This window comes from Lygodium microphyllum, chromosome 2 (genome assembly GCF_053477565.2).
Source record: "Lygodium microphyllum isolate KBCC chromosome 2, Lygodium_microphyllum_v1.1.10, whole genome shotgun sequence".
NCBI classification, from domain to species: domain Eukaryota; kingdom Viridiplantae; phylum Streptophyta; class Polypodiopsida; order Schizaeales; family Lygodiaceae; genus Lygodium; species Lygodium microphyllum.
Genome location: NC_141136.1, coordinates 45,991,576 through 46,011,538, shown reverse-complemented (window position 1 = coordinate 46,011,538; position 19,963 = coordinate 45,991,576). Strand labels below are relative to the sequence as shown.

The following is a 19,963-nucleotide window of genomic DNA, read 5'->3' as shown; positions in this document are numbered from 1 at the left end:
TATATTATTTGCAGTCCATTCCTCCACCATGGACTTATGGAATTCAGCAACTATCTCTTTAAATGTATTGGCATCACCATCCCTAAACCTCAACTTTTGTAAGAGAGTTGCTAATCTATCTAGGTGTATCCACACTTCTGCCTTTGCAATCCTCATTTGTCCCCCATTGCTCCAATCCCGAACAGTAAGGTGCAACTTTTTCCATGCTTCATACTTCTCTGGTTGTTTTACAAGTATATTGCCTTCCTCATCTCGAGGTGGAGATATAAACTTCCTAGCCTTGGGTCCACCAAAGCATGGTTTACAAGGGATATTTTCACTCTTTTCTAATTTTTAATTGTCCTTTTTTATTTCTACTTGGCCCCTATGCAATCCAACTTCAAAGAGGACTCGTTCTACCTTCTTGCATGTAGCATCAACTTCTGACACATGGTGTATCTTGTATGCAAAGCATATATATTCATATACTAGCTTCTCAATTATTCTAGCCAAACAATGCAATGTGCAAAAGTGAACCCTTGTTAGTGGTATTTCCAAAATAGGGCCAGTTTGGATCCACTGGAGCTAGCATTCCATTTCTCATGACTTTTTGATCACGTGTTGGAGCATCTTGTTGTCCTACCTTGGCAAGCCATTATTTCTTTCCATCTTTCCCTTTCTTCCTTGTTTGCATGTAGTATATGCACATAAATTTTTCATTCGCTACATTTGATAAACGAAACATAAACTTCAATGTTTTTAAATCACCAGCTGCAAGATGCCATTCAACTTGATAGTCCCCAAACCCCTCGATGTGCAAAATTGCTCCATTATTTTGCTATTGAATAACACTGGGTATATTAGTGACGTTAAAAAAAAATAAGTATTTCATGGTCCTCCTTTGGTACTTCAAATGCTGCAAGCCACCATATTTCATTATTTGACTGTACAATGAAGTATAAAGGATGGTTTTCATCAATGTTGGGATCCAATGCTCGATTCATAAGTGTTATACTCACACATTCAAGATTTTTCCCCTTAATAATCTCACTCTCATCAAGTTTGAGGACAAACATAAGCTTGCCTCTACATTCTTCCATAGACATATTGTAGAACTTGACAATAGCAATTTGAACCCTACATATATCCAATACAAAGTTGTTGGATGCATTCAATACAAATGCAAATTCTTTGGAACCATACTTCAATATGTGTGTATTTTCTAGATGCGTAAGCTCACCAATTAGTTCTAAAACTTTCTCATTTAGTTGTTTTCGAGCCTTCTTCACATGAAATGGTTTCGGCAACGACATTACCCACTTAGTTTTGAAAACTTTCTTAAATCCTGTATCCAATTGTTGATAGAGCATACTATATGACTCAGAACACATTCCCATGTTGTCACATAATCCCTGAGCATCTGTAGCAATAAACAAGTTGCTCACATCCCTAAGATGTTCATTTGCGACACCATCTACAATGTCCATGAATTTACGATTTTCCAATGCATTTTTGACCATATCCTTGCTTAGGACTTTGGCAATAGTATCATTCTCTCCATGAGGGAACATATTTCTCATTGTAGTAGATTGAGCATATATCTATCTATGATCTTGTCCACTTCCTTTGGTTAATTGGTGGATTGGTTTAACTAATTAGATGCGCTGATGTGCTTCTTTGGTATTTAAAGTGGGCCCAATCTCCAAATTTTTTTTGAGCTTCCTCTTTATGTTTTGATTCTCCTTCTCCAAGTCCATAACTTTAGACTGTAACTCCATATTTTGCACATGTGTAGCCTGCATAGCATTGTTACGTGAGCGGTGATCGAGAAAAAGCCTCACTCACAACCCACCCGATAATGAGATATTAAGGAGTGCCGGTTAGGGTAATTGACTTTATCAAATGCACAACACAACTTGGAAAATTAAAATATTCGATGAAACACCACAAACCACACAAGACAACTCACAATGAAACTATCAAAATTTTGACAATAGCCAAGTAAACTATATTCTCATACCTTAATAGCCTTGATCCGAAGCTTGACACCACAAAGTCTATCTTCTTCCTCTTCGACAATAGCACGTCCAAAAGTATTCTCTTGCATGCGACCCTCCTCTCACATCTCTCACAAGTTGACAAGAAGATACAAGGGAAGGGCCCCTAACTCTCTACTCTCCTCTCCTTTTATAGTTTTTTACGTCCTCCCTTACGTTGGACATGCTTTTGCTTTCCCAAAAAGCCTTGGGCTTTTTATGCCTTTCAAACTTAAGGAAATTTATTATTCTTGAAGTTTAAGATATTAAAGCTTAGGAAAATTTAAAGCCTTTAAGGCTTTTTACTTGATGCGTTAAGTTAACGCTATCCTTGCTGAATGGTCTGCTTTTGTTTCTGTTCATCTCTTTACCGTCTTCTCAGCAGATCTCCTCTATGTGCCTCTCCAAGCTCGCCGATTTTGTCGACTCACTCCTTCATCTTCTCATCCTCCTGCTTTGAGACTTTTGCACGCAAGTTATGCTTATCATCGTCGTCTTCACACTCGTCATCTTCTACAACCTTCGTCTCTTCCTGTGGCTTCGTTGTCGCTCTTTCGACCTCAACCATCTATGTCATCATGTCAGAGCTTGCTAATCTTCTCTCCTCTCAGCTTCATCTTCAAAGCTCCTTCTTCATCTTTAGTCTCGTTATTATTCTATTACCCTCTTTCTACGCTTCCTTTGTCCTTCGTAACCTCCTTCGTTCTCGCTCTTTCTCCCCTTTCGACTACACCTTCATCTTCTGCTCTGTCGTTGCAGTTTTCTCTCCTCTCGTCACCTTGCATCTCACCCTTTCTTCTTCTTTTGCTATTCTGTCCTCCCGACCTTCTGCATCTCCTTCTGTCGCGGCCTTCTTCAGTCACTTTGTCTTCCTCCTTCTTTCTCACTTCCATTGTTTTTTGCCCCATCCTTCTCCTCTCCGTCGCTATTAGGACGCCACAGCAAACAGTCCCATGCAGAGACAAGTTGTAGCTAGTTCTCAGGAAGAAAACTCCAGCTGTTCTTACATCTTCAGCATCTCCTCTCATTACATCGTCGGCTGCCATCTTTTATTGCATGATTTCCAAATCAGCTTGACTTGCCACCTTCTGATGCACACATCCACCTCAGAAGGCTTCGACAAAGAATCACTTCAGGTCAATAAAGATTGTCAGAGCTTGGCTCCTCCTTCGTCGATCTTCACCGCAGTTGTCGCAGCATCCTCCGATTGTCACCGAAGATCTCTCTCTGTCACCTCCGAGCTCCATGTCATCCGTTGTTGCAGTCTTTCGAAGATGCTTTTTCTTCGTTCATAGCTTCTTCATCACCCACAATTGAGTGTCTTTTCTGATCCCCTCACGTACTGTAGCAGCTTCAATTCGCCATCATAGTCCAACAAAACTGCCAATTCCTCCACCCTTCGCTAGATGTCACAACAACAGTCTTGTCTTTGTCTTCATCCGAACTCTCCTACATCTCCTCTTCTTTGGCAAATTTTGCTGTTTTAGATGAACCTTGGGCCTTGTTCACAACTCCCTCTTCTTCCTTTGCATACTTCTCGCACAGCTTTTGCCATTCCTTGAGCAATGCAAGGAAATCCTTTGCAACTTCATTCCGTACCAGAGTTTCTGGATGATTTTGTTTCAAGCTTTGTCTAGTACGTAGCAGAATCTCCATTCTCTTGCTGCATTGAAGAATTGCTGGTGGATATGGTCGACCTTGAATCATTTCCTGAATCATGGTCCCAATCCATCCATGGGCTCCCATGAATCCTCACTTGCTCCATATCCTTTCCAATGCACCTTGAACTCGAGTCCTGATTTGTTCCAGGCAGAAGGACCAACATAGCGGATGCCTGTCAAGATTGTGGGAGAGAAGAACGAGTCTCACTTGTAGCTTTCTTGCTTGCACAATGGGGGAATACACACAAGGGTGGAGGCTGAAAACAGTTTTCCTTTTCTTAGTTTGTGTAAGCCAAAAGAACTCACGTACATAGAAATAGAAGAACCCTATATATGGGTCTCAAACCAAACTCAACTAACTAAGGTGGCATACTAACTGAGCCACGAACTAGAGTAGATAAGGATAGCTATCATCTAGTTATTATTCATGGGCGGTGTACCAACCGCATCTGCAACTCACAAGTCGGTGACATAAATACACAACGGTCACCCTGGCATATCACGAGTGGAGCTCGATATCTCAACACTCCCCCTCGAGCTCAATCCCAATTCTTGCACACCAAGTAGGTCTCTGAACTTGCGCAGCTTCTCTGCTCCCAATGCCTTCGTAAATATGTCAACTACCTGATCCTCTGTGCTGACATAAACTAGATCAATAAGACCTAGTAAAACCCTCTCCCGCACATAAGGATAATGCAACTCAATGTGCTTTGTTCTAACATGATAGATTGGGTTATTTGCGAAGTGTATACTACTCATGTTGTCACAATAAATGACAACTGGCCCATCTGTAGGCTGATGCATATCATAAAGTAGCTTATGCAACCAAGCTACCTCACATGCAGCCATTGCTGCACCCCTGTACTCATCCTCTGTGCTGGACAAGGCAACTGTAGGCTGTTTCTTGCTACTCCAAGTGACTGCAGCACTCCCAAAAGAGAACACATATCCACTGGTAGATCCTCTATCAGAAATGCTACTAGCCCAATCAGCATTAGTGTATCCATGTAGCTGTATCTGAACTCCAATCTCATAAAATAGTCCATACTGCAATGTGGACTTCACATACCTGAGTATGCGTCTAGCTGCATCCAAATGCGGTTTCCTTGGAGCCTGCATAAACTGACTTACCAATCCAACAGCATAGCTCAAATCTGGCCTGGTAATAGTCATATAAATCAAGCTTCCTACTATGCATCTGTACATAGTAGGGTCTTCCAGAAGCTCACCTGCATCTGCGCTCAGCTTCACATTCTGCTCCAAAGGAACTGAAATAGGCTTACAGCATGTCATCCCATATTTGGACAGCATGTCCAATCCATACTGCCTTTGCAAGAGCTGTATCCCACTTGGTGATCTAATCACCTCAATGCCCAAGAAATAACGCAGCTCTCCCAAATCCTTCATCTCAAACTTCTGCTTCAATAGCATTTTCACATGAAGGATATCTTCATCACTGTCACATGTCATAATCAAATCATCAACATAAATGACAAGTAGCATAATACCTTTCTCTGTTTTTCTCACATAAAGTGAGAAATCTGCCTTGGAAATCTGAAACCCAATAGTGACAAGATATTGTCCTATCTTGTCAGACCATGCTCTAGGTGCTTCCTTCAAGCCATACAAGGCTTTCTTCAACCTGCAAACAAACTCAGGATGAATAGCATGCACATAACTTGGTGGCTGCTCCATATAGACCTCTTCTTGCAAATCACCATGCAAGAAGGCATTCTTTACATCCATCTGATGTAAAGACCATCCCTTTGATGCAGCCATAGCAATGACTACTCTTACGGTTGCCATCCTTGCAACCGGACTGAATGTTTCTTCATAGTCAATGCCATATGTTTGTGCATACCCCTTGAATACTAATCTTGCCTTGTATCTATTCACAAAACCATCTGCATTGTGCTTCACCTTATAAACCCACTTACAGCCAATTGCATTCTTACCTTTAGGCAAAGATACCAATTTCCATGTAGCATTTGCTTCCAAGGCATCCATTTCTTCATCCATGGCTTTCTCCCATTTTTCTTTTCCCATGGCTTGCTCAAAAGAAGTGGGTTCTGGTTCCTGTATCACTTTGACCATATATGCATAGTGAATGGCTGTAAATCCATCATATTTTAGCCTATCCACAGGATACCTAGCTCTCGTAGACCTGTGCAAAGTAGGTTCACTCCCAGGTGCTCTCAAAACATCCCTGGTCTTCCTTACTCTAGGTGTAATAATAGAAGGAATACCCAACTCATCATCAATGCTTTGTTCTGAGCCACTGGATTCACCATCCACATAAGAGTGACCTGCATTCACATCAAACATGGGCTGATCAACCTTCTCTTTTCCTTTTCGTGATACCTGCATACCACTATCTACATTGCTTTGAGAAGATTCTCCTGATCTCAATCTACCTATCCATGGCGAAAAATGTGAACCACTGTTAGAGGACGCTCCAGGCCCACTAATATTTTGTGACTGCTGCTGTGAATTCTGTGCAGCATTACCATTTTGTGCATCTACATCATCAATCACATTTATTGGTTTATACCAGCTACTCATCTCATCAAAAACAACATCTCTGCTCACTGTAAACTTACGAGTAGAAGGGTTATAGCATCTATATCCTTTTTATTCTGCAGAGAGTAACCAATAAAGATGCACTTCTCAGCTTTTGGATCTCAACTCATCTGGCACATGTACATAGGCAATGCAACCAAAAATTTTCAAATGAGAAATATCTGGTTTCCTACCAGTATACCTCTCCTCTGGAGTCATCCCATGTATTGCTGCAGTGGGAGTCCTGTTCATTATATAGACTGCTGTAGCAATTGCTTCAGCCCAGTAAAAATCTGGCAAGTCTTTTTCGTTGAGCATGGCACGAGATACCTCTCCAATATGCATGTTTTTCCTTTCTGCAATTCCATTTTGTTGTGGGGTATGACTGCATGAATATTGCTGCTTTATGCCATGCTCCTGCAGGAACCTTGCAAACTCATTTGAGAGATACTCTCCCCCTCCATCTGACCTTAGGCATTTTATTTGCAGGCCTGTTTCTTTTTCAACCATAGCTTTAAGAGTTTTGAAATGCCCAAAAACTTCACTTTTCTTTTTCATAAAATACACCAAAAATTTTCTGCTATAGTCATCAATAAAAGTGACAAAATAATGACAACCTCCAAGAGATGCAGCTTTAGTAGTCCACACATCAGAGTGGATTAATTCCAATGGCTTCTCACTCTCTTGAATATGTCTAGGAAATGGTTTCCTTCCCTGTTTTCCAAATTGACAAGCTTCACATACCTTATGTATTTCTGCAACCTTGAATTTAGGCAATCCTGCAACAATATTCTGGACCTGCATTGATTTAAGTCATTGTACATTAACATGACCAATGCGTTTATGCCAGATATCAATATCTACAACTACACCAGTCCCATGTGCAAACATTGCTACACTCAATTCAGGCATGTCTGCATCCAACGTAAACATTCTGCCCTTCTTCTTTCCTTTTGCTATCAAGCGACCTTTATTTTTCATATCCTCAACAAAGCATCCATGAGGATTAAATCTGACCTGCAAGCCATGCTCAACCATTTGACCAACAGAAACCATATTCTTGGTGATATTCGGGACATGAAATATATTGGATAGGTATTTCTTTTTCCCATCCTGCATAGACAAAGGAATGTTTCCAATCTGCACAATAGGATGTGCAGTATCATTACTAGTCTCCACAAATCCTGGTTTCTCTATTTTCCTTGCATCCTCCATCCATTCTGCATGACCTGTCATGTGGTTTGATGCACCTGAGTCAACATACCATACATCGTTGCTTTCTTCTGCACTTGTCACAGAATTGTTCATGTGCTGCACCATAAACAAATGCTCATTTCTGTCATCACCCTGTCTACTAGAAGATGCATAATTCCCTTGTTGCAATTTCCCATTCATGATGTCATTCTGCTTTTTATAGTAGTCTTTAGTCATATGACCCATTTTACCACAGTAGTAGCATTCAACATTGTTGTTTGCATTTTGGCCTCTTTGCCATCCACCACGACCTCTTTGGCTCCCCTTGCCTCTAGAGTTACCGCGTCCTCCTCCATAGGACTGGTTTTCTTGAGTTTGCTGCATATTCTAATTTCTACCACGGCCTCCAAATCGGCCTCCTCTACCTCTATCTCTACCTCTTCCAGCATTTGAGTAGAAGACAGCTTCTTTTGAAGTTCCTCCTGAAGAAGATGCACCACCATTTCTTTGCTCCTCAGAAATTAGAAGAGCAATCAACTCCTCAAAATCAGGAAATCTTTCACGGACGAAAATGGATGTTCAAAACTGTGCATAATCCTTTCCTAGACCATTTAAGATCACAGAAACTAAATCATCATCTTCCACTGGCGACCCAATGGAAGCAAGTGCATCTGCAATCTTCTTCACCTTCATGTGGTAGTCATTGATGCTCATATTTTCTCTTTGCACATTGTGCAACTCTTGCTTGAGCTGCATTTTCCTGGCTTGCGTATTTGTGCTATACATTTTTGACAAAGTATCCCATGCCTCCTTTGGCGTACGTGCATCTTGAATATGCACAATCATAGAGTCTGAAATGCTGATAGAGAGCCAGTACATAACTTTCCTGGCTCTCTCATGCCATGCTTTAAATGCCTGCATTTGCTATTGATTGGGAACATCAGGAAGAACTGGTTCTTCTTCATTTCCTGCAACAAATTTCCAATATCATTTTCCCATAAGAAAATTCGTCATTCTAAACTTCCATGCTTGGAAGTTGTTCTTGTCAAGCTTTTTAGTGACAATCTGTGGAAGAGAATTAGACACCATTACGAAACACTGCAAAAAATTCTATCACTGCAAAGAACACAGCTTCAGCCTCACAAGGGCAAATCTGCAAAACTGGCGAAAGTGGTATTTGACCACACAGTCACTTCCTAGTGACAATTTTGCATATACATGAACCAAGGATGATTCTGTAACTCCCAATGTCTCTGCACACGAGCATACAATGCAATATTTGTGGTAACTTTTCACCAACCTGTAGAACAGTGGTGGTTGCACAGCATAGAACTGGGCCTTTTCCTGAGTGCGTGCAAAAAACTTCCGCCTCCAAAATAGACCCCCACCCACAGCATATACTGCTCTCTTGCTTCACCGTGAAGGGCGTCTCAACCTGAGACAATGCACTCTTGCAATTTTCGGCTATGCTACCTGCAGAGATCTGCTCCCAAAATAGAAAATGAAAGCAACACTGCTCCTTGTACCAGAACACTCCGACCTTGGCTTGCTTTCTTGAGCTCCTTACCACAAACAAGGCTCTGATACCAAGTCAAGATTGTGGGAAAGAAGGAAGGAGTCTCACTTGTAGCTTTCTTGCTTGCACAATGGGGGAATACACACAGAGGTGGAGGCTGAAACCAGTTTTCCTCTTCTTAGTTGTGTAAGCCAAAAAGAACTCACATACAAAGAAATAGAAGAACCCTATATATAGGTCTCAAACCAAAGACAATTAACTAAGGTGGCATACTAATTGAGCCACGAACTAGAGTAGATAAGGATAGCTGTCATCTAGCTATTATTCATGGGCGGTGTACCAATCGCATCTGCAACTAACAAGTCGGTGACATAAATGCACAACGGTCACCCTGGCATATCACGAGTGGAGCTCGATATCTCAACAATGCCTATGATTTTCTCAACTTCAAACTCGCCATCTTGTAAAGCAGTATCTTCTTCAGCTTCTTCCCCTTCTTCCTCACTTCTGCTACTTTCCAATACTGCAGCAAAAATAATCCAAAGGTCCTCATGTAATAGAGCAGACATGCTTTTATCCCTTATGTACTTTGCAAAACATCCAAGGACAAATGCCAAAGCTTCACCGATCACTGCATTTTTTCTCCCTTAATTCTGAAAGAGTTTTGTTCTTTCTGTCTATCTGTGTTTGATTTTGCTGCAGCATTTGTTTAAGTGATTTATACTCTCGTTGTAAGGATAACACCTTTCTCATCTCAAAGTCATGCAATCTTTTGGCAGACCCAACTGCCAATGTCCACCACATACAATTTGAAGGTTGTTCATCCAGATCAGCTAGCCAATCTGGGTAAGCATCACCATCTTTGAAAAAATTAGCAACACCATCATCCACGCCTTTCTAAAATTTCACCACAATCCATAATCATGACTTCAGGGATTGTGCTCTATGCTGCACACAACTCCCATCCCTTTAATGACCTTTTCAAACACAACATGCTTCCCATCTAAGTGAGAGGTTCAAGTGGTTGTTATAAGAATTGGGACCCGTTTGTGTTTGGTCTTGCTTAAGTCCTCCTAAAATCAAGGCCAAAAAATATATATGTCCATTGAAACCCCTTGTTTCTTTGGTGAAAAACTCAACACATTCTTCTCTTGTCACAAGCTCAGAAACCTGGTTTAGAGGACATTATCCAAATTTTCATCAGTTGTTGGCTTTTTTCTCAATATTGACTATGAACTTGGTGTAAAATATTACACGGCGCAGCGAACAGAATCTGAGAAAGAGATAGAGAGTACACAACAGATAAGAGGAGAATCAGTAAATTCTTTAACTTCAAACAACTGATACAAAGATGGCTCTGTCCACCCGTGCGCTTCCACTAAATGAAGCTTAGATGGCGATCTAGACAGAAGATAGGTGAAGAGCTTAAGGCTAGCTGGAACAACTCTGACTGGGTGAAAGATGAGTGTAAGATGGCTGCGAAGGGGTTTAGCTTTTATAGCCTGCGAAGGTCGTTAGGTCGGCCTACTGACCGACCTACCATATGAGTCTCCACTAGTCGGCCAGGGAATATTCCCTTTACCATCGGGCCCCACAATAGGGGCCCCTTTTAACTCCCTTACCACACAACTCAATGCAATGTGCCTCGAGTTGCTACCAGCTTAACCACTCTGTCTAACCCAAAGATTAGACCCACAACAGTCACCTTTTTGCCATCCGGTCACATAGACCTCATCTGATATACAAGTCAGGACTCAACCAATGTCCGGGCTCACATTTGGCTTCTCCTCATAATCGGGGCCTTACAACTTTGAGCACCATGGATCATTGGTAGCACCTAATGAGGGTGGGGGCATTGATCATATCTAACACCCCCCCTCAATGTCCACCCATAGGTGAACTATCTCCTCGGCCCAATGCCGAGTCTCTGAAGATGAACTTGAAGCAGATCCTTCGGAAGTGCTTTGGTGAAGATATCTGCTCCATTCTCCTCTGTTGGACAGTAGACCAGTTCCACTATCCCATCCTCCATCAAATCACGCACATAGTGATACTGGATCTCTATATGTTTGGTGCGTGCATGAAACACTGGATTTTTGGCGATGGCGATGCAACTCTGATTGTCACATCTCAGCACAGTTGGTTCTTCATCCTGCACTCCCATATGCCATAGAATCCTTCTCAACCATACGGCCTCACATGCAGCAAAACAAGCTGCCTTGTACTCTGCTTCGGTAGAAGACAATGCCACTGTTGGTTGCTTCTTACTAATCCAAGAAAAAATTCCTGAACCCAAAGAGAAACAATAACCAGAAACTGACTTCCTGGAATCAATGTCTCCCGCCCAATCTGAGTCACAGTTCCCCACAAGAGAAGTTTCGAAACTGTATGTGATACCATAGTCAAGAGTTCTCTTCAAGTATCTGAGCACCCACATCCCAGCCTTCCAATGACTCTCATTGTCAAGATTGTGGGAGAGAAGGAAGGAGTCTCGCTTGAAGCTTTCTTGCTTGCACAATGGGGGAAGACACACAAGGGTGGAGGCTGAAAACAGTTTTCCTCTTCTTAGTTGTGTAAGCCAAAAGAACTCTGTTACAAAGAAATAGAAGAACCCTATATATGGGTCTCAACCAAACTCAACTAACTAAGGTGGCATACTAACTGATCCACGAACTAGAATAGATAAGGATAGCTATCATGTAGCTATTATTCATGGGCGGTGTACCAACCGCGTCTGCAACTGACAAGTCGGTGACATAAATATACAACGGTCACCCTGGCGTATCACGAGTGGAGCTCGATATCTCAACACTCCCCCTCGAGCTCAATCCCAATTCCTGCACACCAAGCAGGTCTCTGAACTTGCGCAGCTTCTCTGCGCCCAATGCCTTCGTGAATATGTCAGCTACCTGATCCTCTGTGCTGACATAAACTAGATCAATAAGACCTAGTAAAACCCTCTCTCGCACATAGTGATAATGCACCTCAATGTGCTTTGTTCTAGCATGATAGACTGGGTTATTTGCCAAGTGTATACTACTCATGTTGTCACAATAAATGACAACTGGCCCATCTGTAGACTGATGCATATCATAAAGTAGCTTATGCAACCAAGCTACCTCACATGCAGCCATTGCTGCACCCCTGTACTCAGCCTCTGTGCTCGACAAGGCAACTGTAGGCTGTTTCTTGCTGCTCCAAGTGACTGCAGCACTCCCAAAAGAGAATACATATCCACTGGTAGATCGTCTATCAGAAATACTACCAGCCCAATCAGCATCAGTGTATCCATGCAACTGTATCTGAACCCCAGTCTCATAAAATAGTCCATACTGCAATGTGGACTTCACATACCTAAGTATGCGTCTAGCCGCATCCAAATGTGGTTTCCTTGGAGCCTGCATAAACTGACTTACCAATCCAACAGCATAGCTCAAATCTGGCCTGGTAATAGTCATATAAATCAAGCTTCCTACTATGCGTCTGTACATAGTAGGGTCTTCTAGAAGTTCACCTGCATCTGTGCTCAGCTTCACATTCTGCTCCAAAGGAACTGAAATAGGCTTACAGCCTGTCATCCCATATTTGGACAGCATGTCCAATCCATACTGCCTCTGCAAGAGCTGTATCCCACTTGGTGATCTAATCACCTCAATGCCCAAGAAATAACGCAGCTCTCCCAAATCCTTCATCTCAAACTTCTGCTTCAATAGCATTTTCACATGAAGGATATCTTCATCACTGTCACCTGTCATAATCAAATCATCAACATAAATGACAAGCAGCATAATACCTTTCTCTGTTTTTCTCACATAAAGTGAGAAATCTGCCTTGGAAATCTGAAAGCCAATAGTGACAAGATACTGTCCTATCTTGTCAGACCATGCTCTAGGTGCTTGCTTCAAGCCATACAAGGCTTTCTTCAACCTGCAAACAAACTCAGGATGAACAGCATGCACATAACCTGGTGGCTGCTCCATATAGACCTCTTCTTGCAAATCACCATGCAAGAAGGCATTCTTTACATCCATCTGATGTAAAGACCATCCCTTTGATGCAGCCATAGCAATGACTGCTCTTACGGTTGCCATCCTTGCAACCGGACTAAATGTTTCTTCATAGTCAATGCCATATGTTTGTGCATACCCCTTGACTACTAATCTTGCCTTGTATCTGTTCACAGAACCATCAGCATTGTGCTTCACCTTATAAACCCACTTACAGCCAATTGCATTCTTACCTTTAGGCAAAGGTACTAACTCCCATGTAGCATTTGCTTCCAAGGCATCCATTTCTTCATCCATGGCTTTCTCCCATTTTTCTTTTCCCATGGCTTGCTCAAAAGAAGTGGGTTCTGGTTCCTGTATCACCTTGACCATATATGCATAGTGAATGGCTGTAAATCCATCATATTTCAGCCTATCCACAGGATACCTAGCTCTCGTAGACCTGCGCAAAGTAGGTTCACTCCCAGGTGCTCTCAAAACATCCCTGGTCTTCCTTACTCCAGGTGTAACAATAGAAGGAATACCCAACTCATCATCAATGCTCTGCTCTGAGCCACTGGATTCACCATCCACATAAGAGTGACCTGCATTCACATCAAACATGGGCTGATCAACTTTCTCTTTTCCTTTTCGTGATACCTGCATACCACTATCTGCATTGCTTTGAGAAGAATCTCCTGATCTCAATCTGCCTGTCCATGGCGAAGAATGTGAACCACTGCTAGAGGACGCTCCAGGTCCACTAATATTTTGTGACTGCTGCTGTGAATTTTGTGCAGCATTACCATTTTGTGCATCTACATCATCAATCACATTTACTGGTTTATACCAGCTACTCATCTCATAAAAAACAACATCTCTGCTCACTGTAAACTTACGAGTAGAAGGGTTATAGCATCTATACCCTTTTTGCTGCAGAGAGTAACCAATAAAGATGCACTTCTCAGCTTTTGGATCCAACTTGGATCTCAGCTCATCTGGCACATGTACATAGGCAATGCAACCAAAAATTTTCAAATGAGAAATATCTGGTTTCCTACCAGTATACCTCTCCTCTGGAGTCATTCCATGTATTGCTGCAGTGGGAGTCCTGTTCATTATGTAGACTGCTGTAGCAACTGCTTCAGCCCAATAAAAATCTGGCAAGTCTTTTTCATTGAGCATGGCACGAGATACCTCTCCAATATGTCTGTTTTTTCTTTCTGCAATTCCATTTTGCTGTGGGGTATGACTGCATGAATATTGCTGCTTTATGCCATGCTCCTGCAGGAACCTTGCAAACTCATTTGAGAGGTACTCTCCCCCTCCATCTGACCTTAGGCATTTTACTTGCAAGCCTGTTTCTTTTTCAACCATAGCTTTAAGAGTTTTGAAATGCCCAAAAACTTCACTTTTCTTTTTCATAAAATACACCCAAACTTTTCTGCTATAGTCATCAATAAAACTGACAAAATAATGACAGCCTCCAAGAGATGCAGCTTTAGTAGTCCACACATCAGAGTGGATTAATTCCAATGGCTTCTTACTCTCTTGAACATGTCTAGGAAATGGTTTCCTTGCCTGTTTTCCAAACTGACAGGCTTCACATACCTTATGCATTTCTGCAACCTTGAATTTAGGCAATCCTGCAACAATATTTTGGGCCTGCATTGATTTAAGTCGCTGTACATTAACATGACCAATGCGTTTATGCCAGATATCAATATCTGCAACTACACCGGTCCCATGTGCAAACATTGCTGCACTCAATTCAGACGTGTCTGCATCCAACGTAAACATTCTGCCCTTCTTCTTTCCTTTTGCTATCAAGCGACCTTTATTTTTCATATCCTCAACAAAGCATCCATGAGGATTAAATCTGGCCTGCAAGCCCTGTTCAACCATTTGACCAACAGAAACCAGATTCTTGGTGATATTGGGGACATGAAATACATCGGACAGGTATTTCTTTTTCCCATCCTGCATAGACAAAGGAATTTTTCCAATCTGCACAATCGGATGTGCAGTATCATCACCAGTCTCCACAAATCCTGGTTTTTCCATTTTCCTTGCATCCTCCATCCATTCTGCATGACCTGTCATGTGGTTTGATGCACCTGAGTCAACATACCATACATCATTGCTTTCTTCTGCACTTGTCACAGAGTTGTTCATGTGCTGCACCATGAACAAATGCTCATTTCTGTCATCACCCTGTCTGTTAGAAGATGCATAATTCCCTTGTTGCAGTTTTCCATTCATAATGTCATTCTGCTTTTTATAGCAGTCTTTAGCCATATGACCCATTTTACCACAATAGTAGCATTCAACATTACTGTTTGCATTTTGACCTCTTTGCCATCCACCACGACCTCTTTGGCTCCCCCTGCCTCTAGAGTTACCATGTCCTCCTCCATAGGACTGGTTTTCTTGAGTTTGCTGCATATTCTGATTTCTACCACGGCCTCCAAATCGGCCTCCTCTACCTCTGCCTCTACCTCTTCCAGCATTTGAGTAGAAGACAGCTTCTTTTGAAGTTCCTCCTGAAGAAGATGCACCACCATTTCTCTGCTCCTCAGAAATTAGAAGAGCAATCAACTCCTCAAAATCAGGAAATCTTTCACGAACTGAAATGGATGTCCGAAACTGTGCATAATCCTTTCCTAGACCATTCAAGGTCACGGAAACTAAATCATCATCTTCCACTGGCGACCCAATGGAAGCAAGTGCATCTGCAATCTTCTTCACCTTCATGTGGTAGTCGTTGATGCTCATATTTTCTCTTTGCACATTGTGCAACTCTTGCTTGAGCTGCATTTTCCTGGCTTGCGTATTTGTGCTATACATTTTTGACAAAGTATCCCATGCCTCCTTTGGCGTACTTGCATCCTGAATATGCACAATCATAGAGTCTGAAATGCTGATAGACAGCCAATACATAACTTTCCTGGCTCTCTCATGCCATGCTTTAAATGCCTGCATTTGCTGTTGATTGGGAACATTAGGAAGAACTGGTTCTTCTTCATTTCCTGCAACAAATTCCCAATATCCTTTTCCCATAAGGAAATTCGTCATTCTAAACTTCCATGCCTGGAAGTTGTTCTTGTCAAGCTTTTCAGTGACAATCTGTGAAAGAGAATCAGACGCCATTACAGAATACTGCAAGAAATTCTGTCACTGCAAAAAACACAGCTTCACCCTCACAAGGGCAAATCTGCAAAACTGGCGAAAGTGGTATTTGACCACACAGTCACTTCCTAGTGACGATTTTGCATAAACAGGAACCAAGGATGATTCTGAAACTCCCAATGTCTCTGCGCACAAGCATACGATGCAATTTCTACAGTAACTTTTCACCGACCTGTAGAACAGTGGTCGCACAGCATAAAACTGAGCCTTTTCTTGAGTGCGTGCAGATAACTTCCGTCTGCAAAACAGGCCCCGAAATGGCCTCAAATCAAAAAAACAAGGTCGCCGAGGGCTAAAGCCCTCGCCCGCAGCATATACTGCCCTCTTGCTTCACCGCGAAGGGCGTCTCAACCTGAGACAATGCACTCCTGCAATTTCCGGCTGTGCTACCTGCAGAGATCTGCTCCCAAAACAGGAAATGAAAGCAACACTGCTCCTCTTACCAGACCACCGCGAGCTTGGCTTGCTTTCTTGAGCTCCTTACCACGAACAAGGCTCTGATACCATGTCAAGATTGTGGGAGAGAAGGAAGGAGTCTCGCTTGAAGCTTTCTTGCTTGCACAATGGGGGAAGACACACAAGGGTGGAGGCTGAAAACAGTTTTCCTCTTCTTAGTTGTGTAAGCCAAAAGAACTCTGTTACAAAGAAATAGAAGAACCCTATATATGGGTCTCAACCAAACTCAACTAACTAAGGTGGCATACTAACTGAGCCACGAACTAGAATAGATAAGGATAGCTATCATGTAGCTATTATTCATGGGCGGTGTACCAACCGCGTCTGCAACTGACAAGTCGGTGACATAAATATACAACGGTCACCCTGGCGTATCACGAGTGGAGCTCGATATCTCAACACTCATGAGGTTTGTTTGAGAACCTGCTCAAAACATCAACAGCAAAACTGATATCTGGTCTGGTGTTACACAAGTAGATCAGACTGCCGACCAACCTCCTATACCTCCCAATGTCTGCTAATGCTGATGTATCCTCGACGGATAACTTTGCATTCACCTCCATAGGTATAGCTATCTCCTTGCACTCGGTCATGCCAAATGCCTTCAAGATCTCCCATGCATACTTCTTCTGAGAGATGAAGATCTTTCCTGGCTCTTGCCAGACTTCAATCCCCAAACAATAGTGCAGCAAGCCCAAGTCTGTCATTTCAAACTCAAAACTCAAAGCCTTTCGAGTTTGGTTGATCATATCTTCATAGTCACCTGTAATAAGAAGGCCGTCCACATATAGGACAATCACTACAGACTTTTTACCATCCCTGTAAACATACAAGTTAGCATCTGAGGCACATCTTTTGAAGTTTAGGTTTAAAAAGAACCTATCTATCCGCTGGTACCATGCTCTGGGGGCTTGTTTCAGCCCATACAATGCCTTCTTCAGTTTACACACTTTGTTCTCAGAATGGGGGGCCTCAAACCCTGGTGGCTGAGCCACGTACACCTCCTCCTTGAGGTCACCATTTAAGAACGCTGACTTAACATCCATTTGGTACACTGGCCACTTCTTATGGGCAGCCACTGCAAGTACTGTGCGAATAGTGGTCATTCTGGCAGTTGGGGCAAATGACTCTTGAAAATCAAACCCTTCAACTTGTGAAAATCCTTGGGCAACCAGTCTAGCTTTGTACTTTTCTAAGGTACCATCAGCCTTGTACTTTACCTTCCAGATCCACTTGGTGCCAATAACCTTCCGCTTTGCTGGTCGATCCACTAGCACCCAAGTGTCATTCTTCATTATGCTGTCATACTCCGCCTGCATAGCATCCTTCCATGATGGATCTGCAAGTGCTTCTTCTAGGTCAGTTGGCTCCTTTACTTCTCTCATAATCTCAACCATCAAGGCCATATTGACTATGTGAGCAGACGCCCTCCTTTGCTCCTCTATTCTCTGAGACCTCCTTGGTCCGTCTGCCTTCTCCTCAACAGATGCAGGCATAGGATTATTGTGGTCATAGAGCTGCTTCACCCAGCGCGGCAATGGCTTTTCCGGTGGGGTGATGTCAGGTTGGTGAACTTTTTCCTCATCATCTGAAGATGATGCTTCCTCCTCCTTAAGGATAGGGATAGCTCTCGAGACAGGTTCATAATGGACTACTTCTTCGCTTGATGATAAAGTGGAAGAACTTGCCTTCTCCTCCTCCACTGTATGCGGCTCCTCCTTGAACACCACATCACGACTCGCGATGATCTTCTTTGCCTCTTGGTCATATAACTTGTAAGCCTTCTGCTCATCACTATAACCCAAGAAGATACATTTTCTGCTTTTTGGTTGTAACTTGTTTCTCTTCTCATCTGAAACATGTGCATAACATTCACATCCAAAAATTCTGAAATGTGAAACAGATGGTTTCTTACCAGTGTAAGCCTCATGAGGTGTTTTTCCCTTGAGAGCCTTTGTGTAGCTCCGATTTAGAATGTAGACTGCAGTATTAACAGCTTCAGCCCAAAAATGGTTAGGCAATCCCTTGCCCTTTAGCATGCATCTTGCCATCTCCACAATGGTACGATTCCTGCGTTCCACAACACCATTCTGCTGAGGTGTGTGAGGCATCGTCAATTGACGCTTGATCCCTTTGCTCTTGCAAAAGCCTTCAAACTCCTTTGAGTTGAACTCACCACCACTATCTGTTCTAAATTTCTTCACACTTTTCCCTATTTCATTCTCAACAAGTATTAGCCATTCTTTAAACTTACCAAAAGCTTGAGCCTTATCACGAAGGAAGTACACCCACATCTTCCTACTGTAGTCGTCGACAATCAACATAAAATAAGAAGATCCCCCCAAGGCCTGTGTAGGCATCTTACCACACAAGTCAGCATGCACCAACTCTAGAGAAGCCTGTACTCTATTCTTGCTTTCTTGTGGAAATGCCTTTCTTTGTTGCTTGCCCATCATACAAGCTTCACATGGTTCCTTCAATTCAGTTATTGTAGGTAGGTGAGCAACCATACCTTGCTTTTGCATCTCCTTCAATACTGCAAATCCGATGTGTCCAAACCTTTCATGCCAAAGCTTACTTGTGCCCACTCCAGCGGTGGCTGTAAGAGCACTTAGCTCATACAGGTTGTTCCTTCTTTCTCCTTTGCCAACAATTGTGCCAGCACTATCAATAATTTCTGCACCTGTCTTCTTGAACCTCACTTCATGACCAAGATCAGTTATGGCAGCAACTGATAAGAGATTTCTCCTGATTTCGGGAACATACAACACATTTGAAAGCTTTTTGACTTCACCATTTGCAGCAACAAAAGAAATAGTACCTGTGCCCGCAGCAGGGCATTTAGCATCATTTCCAACCGTCACAGTGATGGATTCTTGTAGAGGCTGCATAGAACTGTATAGACCTTTCTTGTTGGTCATGTGACGGGAGGCCCCACTATCCAACACCCAAGAGTCAGTGGTAGATTCTTCTTGCGCCGAGGAGCACACTTCCTCTATGGTCGCCATGAATAATTCCAACTCTGCTTCAGCCGTATTGGCTGTCTCTTTCCCTTTACTTTTAAGGGTACCATTCTTTTCATCTGCCTTCTTGACACGACAATCTGCAATTGCATGTCCTTTCTTCTTGCAGTAGAAGCAGCTCCTTGAAACTTCTTCTTGCCGCCCTTCTTCTTTTTATCACCATCATTTTTGGTGGAGGAAACACCTTTGCCTTTTGCATTGGCAGAGAATGCAGCATCTCCATTGTTGCTTCCTTCTCGGGCTTTCAGCCTCAACTCCTCCTCCATTAATAATGCACAAAACTCCTCAAAAGTCAAAGCTTGAGGTCTCACCTGAGTATTAAGGGTAGTTACTAGTCCATCAAACTTTTGTGGACAAATCCGAA

At 42.6% G+C, this 19,963-nt stretch overlaps 1 long non-coding RNA gene across 2 annotated transcripts in view; it reads right to left on the bottom strand.

The window, feature by feature from the left end:
• Nucleotides 1-1,027: 1,027 nt before the first annotated feature.
• The window catches only part of LOC148039693 (uncharacterized), a 43,781-nt gene continuing 24,845 nt past the window's right edge, over nucleotides 1,028-19,963 (bottom strand). The window contains exons 1-2 of one of the 2 annotated variants that reach the window (XR_015688343.1): nucleotides 2,000-2,130; nucleotides 1,028-1,775 (exon numbers count right to left, since the gene is read on the bottom strand). This is a non-coding gene — a long non-coding RNA (uncharacterized LOC148039693). Of the gene's footprint in view, nucleotides 1,776-1,999; nucleotides 2,131-19,963 lie in introns of those variants that run through there. The other variant, XR_015688341.1, reaches the window with a different exon arrangement.